General features: G+C 48.0%; 1 non-coding gene across 1 annotated transcript; it reads right to left on the reverse strand.

Annotated features, from left to right (window-relative positions):
• Positions 1-6,650: 6,650 nt before the first annotated feature.
• On the reverse strand, positions 6,651-6,775 carry LOC118678998. Its single transcript, XR_004975090.1, has one exon. It is a non-coding gene; the product is annotated as a U6atac minor spliceosomal RNA (small nuclear RNA).
• Between the last annotated feature and the right edge of the window lie 3,248 nt (positions 6,776-10,023).

A 10,023-nucleotide genomic window follows, 5' to 3' on the forward strand; every position in this document is an offset into this window, starting at 1 on the left:
ATGTTTCCACTATTCTCCATCTCTGTGTCTTGTCTTTCTCTCTCTCCCACCCCCCCTTCTGATTTTCTCCACCATCCTTCTCCCAGCAGGTCTGATGAAGTTATTCCCAACAAGCCCTCTGAATGTGCCTCCTCTGGGGCCTCCCTCCTGAGAAATTAGGTGGCTGTGTCAGTTGTCTCGATGCCTATTTTTACTTGGGTGTTTGTCCGGCGGCTGACGTGGTTATCAGTCCCTCCAAAGGCCCATTGTCCGGCACTTCAAGAAGAATGTTGTTATATTGACTGTGAGTGCGTCAGCCCGGCTCCCTCTGGAGGAACTCTTGGATGAAATTAGATAATTTCCATTAAGAGACCCCGCATTATTAGTCCCTGGTGCCAAACGGGAGAATGAGCCAAGATGACTATTTCTGGCCAGGCTCACCTCAGGAAGGAACCTTCTCAGCTTTAATGGGATTTTGCTATTGTTGGTTGCCTTCTGTTTGACACTCGGCCAGGCCCGGGTTGGAAATTGTTTAGAAAGCTGCATGAAATATAATAGAACCCCAGCCATTTGCTGAGGCACATTCCTGCACAATGTTTATTTTGAAGAAAGGGGGGAAAAAAAATATATTGTCCTTGGCAGACAACAATTAAAAAAAAAAAAGAAAGAAAGAAAGAAAGCAGTAACTTGAATCTCTGACCATATGCTTCTTGTTACCCGTTGTGTTTAAAAACTCCCGGTTGGTATCAGAGGATTTCACACCGAAGTGATAAATCTCTTGTAATATTTATAAGCATCTTCATTACAGACCCAGGAAGACATTTAAAGTCACCAGCGTCTTCGAGGCTCAGGCTGTTTGGGAAGGGTGGGTGAGGAGGAGGGGATCTGAAAGAATATTCCAGGCTCACGCTGGTCCCAGTCTGGGCCCAGATGTCAAGTCCACAGAAATTTCTTTGCCCTGATGTCTAGAAAAAAAAAAGGGAGGGGGGGGGTTGAATCTGTAATACTTCCAACAATAAAGAGAAGAAAAATATTGCCCAGCCGGTGTGGCGCAGTGAGTGGTTGAGCATCAACCTATGAACCAGGAGGTCACTGTTCCATTCCTGGTCAGGGCACTTGCCCGGGTTGCAGGCTCCATCCCCATTGGGGGGCGTACAGGAGGCCTCTGAAAAATGATTCTCTCTCATCACTGATGTTTCTAACTCTCCATCTCCCTTCCTCTCTGAAATCAATAAAAATATTTTTTAAAAGATAAATAAATATAATAAATAATAAAAGAGCATCAGAGTAAAAAAAAACACAAAAAAAATCCTTTCTCAAGCAGCTGCAAGGACCAAGCCTTTTGTGAGCTGGCTGTGTTCTGAGCAGAGGTACTCACTGAAGCAGGGCAAGCTTCTCTTCAGCGTGCAGACAGTGTGAAGAATCAGCCTTTGATCAGAACGGTGGGGTCCTGCTTTTGTGTTTGTTGTTTTGGGTTTTGTCCAGTAAAAGCTGATTTCGCCATCAGAGTTGACTCTTTGGCAGTGCTATGGCACGAATGGTCCTCTAAGGCTATTGCAATTTTGGACATTTTAAAAGTGAGATTGAAATCCCAAACTTGCTATCTTATAGATTAGCGTAGCTTCCCAGGCTTGGCCTTCTTGTATTGTCCAATAAGATTTTGGGGACTTGTATGCATGCATATAAGCCAAACCAATGGACATGGACAACAGGGGGGTGAGAGCATGAGTTGGGGGGGGGGGGTATGGGGGTTAATGGGGGGGGCATGAGGACACATTTGTAATTCCTTAACTAATAAAGAATTTAAAGGAAAAACAAAACAAAACAAACAAAACCAAAACAAAACAAAAAAAGATTTTGGGCTAAGTACACGAGAAAAACGGTCGACTGAACAGAACAAAATAATAAAACCTATGGTGGGATTCCAATAGGCAACCCTTGAAAGGGCAACCCACTGCCACTTCTAAGAGTTGCTTGGTTGCGTTAAAATCCAGTTTTCCGAGACTGTTTAGAGCTAAAGCCTTCAAGTCCAGAAGCCAGTCCCATCCACGAGCATTTCGATGGCCTCAAACATGCTGCTTCCTTGCAATTATTTGGCGTTAGCCTTGGCCGTTTCCTCTTTAGCCCTTTCAATAAATAATATGAACAACTGAGTCGTGACTGTCAACAACAATGGGGAGAGGGGAAGCAGAGATAATTTAAAAGATAATCACCAAAGCTAATCACCAAATCAACTCTAGACATAAATGTCATCCTTTTCCCATGAAATCTTTCATCAGAAATGCTGACCCAAGGCCAAAACTGACCCCGGGTGGTGGAAGAGCCTTGCAAAAGAGGAAATGGAGACGTACAAGTCCAAGTGCATGCCGCTCAGACACAGACTCTGCTGGGTCCCCGCCTACACAATGGGAAGCCAACAGGCACCGGCCATGAGTCCCATGGGGCAGGTAGAATTCTAAGACGGCCCCCAAATTTCACCCCCAGGTGTACACGTCCTATACAATCCCCACTCCTTGAGTATGGACAGAACCTGTAAACAGGGCAGGATATCACTTGTGGCTAGGGAACATTATACAGCAAAGACGAAGAGACTTTGCAGATGTAATTGAGATCTCAAGTCAGTCAATTCTGACTTAATCCAAGCGAGATTATCTTGAGTGGTTCTTATTTAATCACTAGAGGCTCAGTGCACAAATTTGTGCATGGGCGGCGTCCCGCTGGCCTGCCCCAATGGGGTCTGATCGGGGCCGGGCTGGCAGGGGGAGGGGATGCGGGAGGTTGGCCGCCGGCACCACCCCCAACCTCATAGCGAATGATCGTTCCAGTTGTTGTGGTCATTCCACTGTTCCGGTCACTTGGCTTTTATATAGAGAGAAGGGAGAGGCCTTAAAAGGAGGACTGGTTCATCCTCAGGAAAGAAACATTCTCCTGTTGGCCCTGAAGAATATTCTCAAATGCCTGCATTGTAAGAAGTTATCTGCATCTCTTTCTCTCCCGTTCCACCTTTTGCTTTTGCAGGAGTCATGACTGATTCATTTCTGCAACGCACCAAGGCCTTATCCATTACCTCCCTCATAGTCAATGATCAATAAGTACTGGCTTGACTGAATTTTCAATTGAGTTGAACAGAACCGCTCTCAGGAGCTATAATTCCAGAACCCCCAAACCAGTAATGACTTTATGGGATCACCTGTTCCTTCCTTCTTGGTAGATCAAGTCAGCCAAGGTCCACGGGTCCCCAGGTGGTTGAAAGATGCCTACATATGGAGTTTGTCCATACTATGTATCCATCGAGCCATTGAACATTGATTTTTCTGGGAACGCGTATATCTAATAGATGCTGTGCCACCAAGAGGTAGAAGACAGATGCCTGCCCTCAGAAAGCTTCCTGACATCACAGAGAACACTACCCCTTGACCGGGAACTTCTTTTCCCTCTAATATCCCTCCCTCCCTGCTCAAGTTCTGCTCTGGCCCTCTCTTCTGAACTCAGGAGAGACCCTGAGGACAGCTGCTCCCCATCCTCAGCCACCTGACCCTCCCATCGTTAAGGCCCATTACCAAGTCACCTCCCAGCCCTCACCTCCCTCCAGTCCGGCCTCTGGAGCAGGGAGGGATATTGATGCTGACCTGCCTGGAAGGGCCAGTGTAAGGAATAACTCATTGAAAAGGCTGCGGGGTGCAAGGCAAGGGCCAGAGAAGGAGGCCACACGGCCTGCCCGGCACCCCATTCATTTTCCAGGGCAAACAACTCCGGACCCCAGCTCTCAAAAGAATGGGGAAGATAAAGTGTACCTCGCTTGCGGCCTCCTCCTCGCCTCCTCAGGCTATTTGTTCTCAATGAGGACCCTGCACTCCTTTCACAGCACATTTGTCATCCGTCCTTTTATTCACACTGGGTCATTTTCATTGTCTCCTGCTCAGAAATGCTTGATAAGAATCTCGCTGAGTGGCCGTGAGGAAAATCAACAAAGGAACCTGCCATTGTGCCCTCCCCCCCATCGCCCCAGCACTTCAAAGCTCTCACAATATCTTATTTTTATTATTTCTTCTTGTTCCCCCCCCCCAACCAAAGTATGAACAATGTGTTTTGCATCCTAGAATGTCGGTGGGAAAATATATTTCTCACTAGTTGGATCCTGAGCTGCTGACAACGGATAAGAAGATAGAGCCATTCAGGCTAAGATTGGTAAAAATCCTTTACATTCCTTTTCCTCCTAAATAGCATACAACAGGGCTGAGTAGGCCCACTGCAGGCATCATCCGTAGAAACCAAGGGTCAGGGTGTACATTTCAGATTCCGTTTTTAAAATCTGATTATTTCAGACTTCATGTGAGCGCATCTTTGTTTAATTGTAGATGCAATAGAGCTGAGTATTATGAGAGGTGTGGGGAGAACGGAAAAGAGCCGACATTCTCATAAGAAAGTCCTGACATGTCCACCAGACCCTACTGTGAAGGAGTCCCAAGGGCCCCCTGAATGTGATGGACAATGAGTCCCAAGGTCAAGTGGATTTTAGACTCACCTCACTCGAATCTCACAATTCTACAGACCACTCTGAACAGGACATAGGGCAGTTGAGCAGATCTAGTTCATCAAAGAAAACTGATCATACATCGCACACACCAGGAATGAAGAGGGAATCCTACAGACTAGCTGGTCTGGCTCAGCGGATAGAGCGTCGGCCTGCGGACTGAAGGGTCCCGGGTTCGATTCTGGTCAAGGGCGCATGCTGGGGTTGCGGGCTCCATCCCCAGCAGCGGGGCAAACAGCACTGTCAATGAGCTCTCTTACTGGGGACTCCACAGTGACCCCAACATTTGGCCTCCACAGGTTGTGGCATGTAGCCTCGGGCTCTTGGCACCGGTAGAGGTGAGCCGATCCCTGGAAGGTCACTGCTGACCCCTGGAAGGTCATCGCTGAGCCCTGGAAGGTCACTACCAAGGGGAGGGTGCAGGGCCAGGAGCTGGGGCCAGGCTAGGTTTTCAAGACCCTCCTCTAGGCTGTTGTCCCTGAAGAGGAGCTGGGGGGGTTGGGGGGGCAGTGTGAGGAGAAGGCCTCAGGCCTGAGCACAAAACAAAAGGCAAGGAGGGGAGGAAGCAAATGAAATGCCTTATCTCATTTATTTATTTTCCTCCTCCATTTCCGCTTCGGCCCCTTCGGCCCCCATCCCCCTGCCTCTGGTTTCCCGGCTAATAACCTCCCCGCTAGCACGCGGGCCCCTCTCTGCTCCCCTAATCACTTCTGCAGGCCCGGCCAGGGCTGTATTTACCACTCACAGGATTTCCGTCGGTGATAACCGCAGGCCGGCCACTCCGCAGCTGGCCTCCGGGGCTTGGGGTGTCTATTTACAGCTTGCAAAGCACCCCCAACTCTCCCAAGGATGCGTGGCCTTCCATGTCTCCCCTGCACCCCCAGCCTCTTGCCAAGCTCCCCGCTCCCGCATGTCCCCCCTCCCTGGTCTTTTACGTATGTGGCTGCCCCAAATGGAGAGAGGAGAGAGAAGGTTAATATCCCAGGTGGATCCATCACTCACTCCCAAATCTCCAGTCTGAGGATGGTGGAGGGGCCTCCAGATGCCACCTGTCCATCAAGGAAGGGACACGGCGCCCCCTGGTGGCCATCCTCACCGCGCACCCCACGGCCTTGACCGCCATCGGACTGTTCGAGCAACGCTCAGCCATGCATCCGCCTCACGGGGTGTTTCTTTCTTTCTTTTAACTCTGTGGTGACGTGGAGCACACATTCAGAAAAGCACACAGGCCGCAAGCTCAGTGAAGTTTCACGAAGTGGACACGGGAGGCAATCAGTGCAAATCAGTAACAGAGTCTCTCCGACGGCCAGAAGCCCTCTCTCCTGGCCCAGCCCAGCCCCTGCCCCTCTGATCCCCCCCAGACCACCCCCGAACCCCAACCCCAACCCCTGCTCTGACTTCCATCACCAAAGACCGGTTTTGCCTCGCGGGCTTTACATCTCAGAAGCTGGATGCCACAGGCGCACAGAAAAGACCTGGATGTGTCCTCATGGACGGGATCTGGGGGTCAGGGGCTGGTTGAGCCTGAGCCGGGGTTTCTATTTCATGCTCAGCTGTCAAGCTCCCTGACTCCTCCACACCACACAGCACACACCGGGAGGAATCCCCGGGAAAGAGCTGTCCTGGGGAGCAGCCTGGCAGTGGGCAGCCTGCCAAGTGTGGGGGGATGGGGAACGAGATAAAGAAGACATTGTGAGGAGCTGGGGGCCATGCGAGGCTGAGGCCTGGGGCGGGGGCGGGGGGTGTGTGTGTGAAGGGGGGGTGGCGGCCAGGCTGGGAAGCTGAAACATATGTCAATATTTTGACAAAAGGGAGAGAGAAAATCCTTCCCACTGCCCCTGGCAGTCTTCTGCCCGTTCTCCCCTCTTTCCGCGTTTTTCCTTACTTCTAGGAACACTGTTTTAAGCAAAGCCTCACCCTCCACCTCTTTGCTTCAAACAGGTGCCAAGCAGAAGGATAATGTGAGCCATGTATGTACTTTTTATGTCCTTATTGTTAAAACACACGTGAGAGAAAATGTACCCTTGGTGACATGTAGTATATTCCTAATATTGGGCGGCCATCACCACTGTCTAGATCCAGAATATTTTTGTCACCCCAGAGGCAAACCTCATAAATCCTAAGTCACTCTCCTTTCTCAAAGTCATGGTTAGATCCACCACGTCGGAGATGATGCCTTAACTATACGTGTGTTATACGGGCTCAAGGGTCTTCTCTATTCTTGTCGAGGGGACTGCTAACCTTCTCTCCTTTATACAACTCCCACAGTGTAATTTTTAAAAAATATATTTTTATTGATTTCAGAGAGGAAGGGAGAGGGAGAGAGAGAAACATCAATGATAAGAGAGAATCATGGATCGGCTGCCTCTTGCACACCCCCTCCTGGGGATGGAGCCCACAACCCAAGCATGTGCCCTGACCGGGAATCAAACCGTGACCTCCTGGTTCATAGGTCGATGCTCAACCACTGAGCCACACTGGCTGGGCACCACATGGTAATTTTAAATGTTCTAGTAGCTGCCTTCAAAAGACAAAAAGGAACCGATGAAATTAATTCTAATAATTTATTTAACCTAATTTATTTAAATTGTTATCATTTCAATATATCATGGGGATAAAAATACTTGCTGGGCCCTGGCTAGTGTGGCTCAGTTAGTTGGGCATTGTCCTGTGCAACGAAGGGTTGCCAGTTTAATCCCTAGTCGGGGCACATGCCCAGGGTTTCGTTTCCCACCGAGGCATGCAGGAGACAGCCCATTGATGTTACACTCTCACATCGATGTTTCTCTCTCTCTCCCTCTCCCTTCCTCTCTCTCTAAAACATCAATAAAAATATTTTCATAAATACTTGCTGAGATAGCTGACACTTTTTTGTTTGGACAAGTCTTTGAAATCTGGTGTGTATTTTGCACACACCGCATATCTGAATTCGGGCCAGCCATGCTTCAACACCCCCACGCAGCTAGCGGCTCCCGTGTTGGACCGTGTGGCCTTCGCTCTGTAGAATGCTACGGATGTCCTCCATCACCTTCTCAGGGAATGATTACCTACACACATGTCCTGAGGCTATAGTCTTATGTTTTTTAAATATATTTTATTGATATTTTACAGAGAGGAAGGGAGAGAGATAGAGAGTTAGAAACATCGATGAGAGAGAAACATCGATCAGTTGCCTCCTGCACATCTCCTACTGGGGATGTGCCCGCAACCAAGGTACATGCCCTTGACCAGAATCAAACCTGGGATCTTTCAGTCCGCAGGCCGATGCTCTATCCACTGAGCCAAACCGGTTTCGGCTTGTCTTATTTTACATAGAAATTTATCTTCTTCATGATAAAAAAAATATATATATATATATTTGGAAACTACAGAAAGATTACCCATAAGCGCCAACACAAGAAAAACTATAATGACTTTTTAGTGCTCCATATGTTATAACTTCTTCACTATTCTTTTCTCATCGTTGTCTGTACCTTAGAGCAGTTTGGAGGTGGAAAACTAGAGGCCACATGACCACGGACCAGGGGAAACCATGAAACTTTCCCTCTGGGTCAAGACTGTCATTACACAGGACCATGAACATGACCCGGGCAATGAGGAAGTGGGTGAACTAAGATCCCTCCCAACCCAAACATCCCAGGGTGCCAGGATCCCATTCATCGCCTGCACCCAACACACACACACACACACACACACACACACACACACACACACACACACAGCCCAGGCCTCTGGTTTCAGCCCAAACAACAGCCTGCAAAGGGGTAAGTTCGCCTCCACCCAGCCTTGCACCCGCTCTGGGAAAACAGAGAGCTACACACAAGAACTTTAACTCAGCATTCGTGCTCAGAGAGAAAAGCTAGCTAAAAGCAGGCTCGGTAGCCAAGGCTATAAAAACATTCTTTTACTGCCCCAAAGCTTCATGCCACAATGCCCCAAGGTGGGGGGCAAAAAAAGTGCCATTTCATATGTTTGTACCAGCATCTGATTTGACATTCTACAGTTTTGCTTCGTCACAAACCAGAACAAATACTTTCAGATTTATGACATCCTCCTATTCAAAGACCTAAGGAACCAGAGTGACTCACGCGGCCATTCCACAGCCCAAGGAAACGCTCTATAATTCCTTAGGCCTGGAGATTCCTGAGAGAAGGTTATTTTCGAGAAGGATTTAAGGCTTGAAAGCTCTCAAGGAAGCCTGAAATTCATCTTTTCCAGCTCACATTCAGAGAGTTCCCTCTGAAGCTTGGCCGGGAGGTGGAAGGAGAGAAAAACCAGTTGGCACACACAACCTCCCTAGCCATCACTCACCAGCTTCCCGAACCCTCACCTTGTCTTAAACATGAAAACAAAAGCCCTGGCGGGGTAGCTCATGGGTTAGAGTAGTGGTTCTCAACCTTCCTAATGCCGCGACCCTTTCATACAGTTCCTCACGTTGTGGGGACCCCCAACCATAAAATTATTTTCGTTGCTACTTCATCACTGTCATTTTGCTACTGTTATGAATCGCCATGTAAATATCTGATACGCAGGATGTATTTTCATGGTTACAAATTGAACATAATGAAAGCACAGTGAGTCATCACAAAAACAATATGTAATTATATATGTCTTTTCCGATGGTCTTAGGCGACCCCTGTGAAAGGGTCGTTCGACCCCCCCAGGTTGAGAACCACTGGGTTAGAGCATCATCGCAGTATGCCAAGGGTTCGGGCCAATCAATGAACGCACAAATAAGTATAAATAAGTAGAACAACAAATTGATCTCTCTGTGTCTCTCCTTCTCCCTTCCTCTCTCTCCAAAAATCAATTAAAAAAATCTTTTTTAAAAGTCCTATTTATTTTTTTATTTTTACATCAAAATATCTATTTTATTACTGATAAAAAGCAAGGCTGGAGGAAGTAGTGTAGGAATACAGAAAGCAGCAGTGGAATTTCTAGGACGGGTCAGTGCAGTCCATTACGCTCTCCAAGGCCTCTCTGTGGCCCAGATGGAAAATGCAGATGCTCTTTTATTTTCCAAAAAAATCAAATTATTTCTAGCCACCCTGACCAACACCACCTACCAGAGGCCCTGCAGGGAAACAGCAGGGCTCCCCGACAAGAAGATGTCCTGAACTTGAACTTCACCGCCCCCCTTCAAATGTCAAATTACTAGGGAGTCCCCAAGTCTGAAATGAACGCCCCTGACAAGTCAAGGTCCAGAGGAGTTCAAAGAAGAAATTAAGGTCTGAACTTAAATAATCATCTCACCCCCAATGGAGATGAAGTTCAAAGACACTCCACTTCCACGTCTTTGTCTCTTTGGTGTCGGCAAGAAGAGTTCTTCGTGTTCTGGGTGGGGTGGGGTTCTTGAAGCCACCCGGGCTTTCATTCCAGGAAGGGGCCTGAGCGCTGGAATTAATTCCACCCCAAGTCTCTGATGTGCCTCCCCTTATTTCCTTTTTTATTATTATTTCTTCATTGTGGTAAAATACACTTCACTCCAGATTTACCCTCGTAACCGTTTT

Source organism: Myotis myotis, unplaced genomic scaffold, assembly GCF_014108235.1.
Source record: "Myotis myotis isolate mMyoMyo1 unplaced genomic scaffold, mMyoMyo1.p scaffold_m19_p_21, whole genome shotgun sequence".
NCBI lineage: Eukaryota > Metazoa > Chordata > Mammalia > Chiroptera > Vespertilionidae > Myotis > Myotis myotis.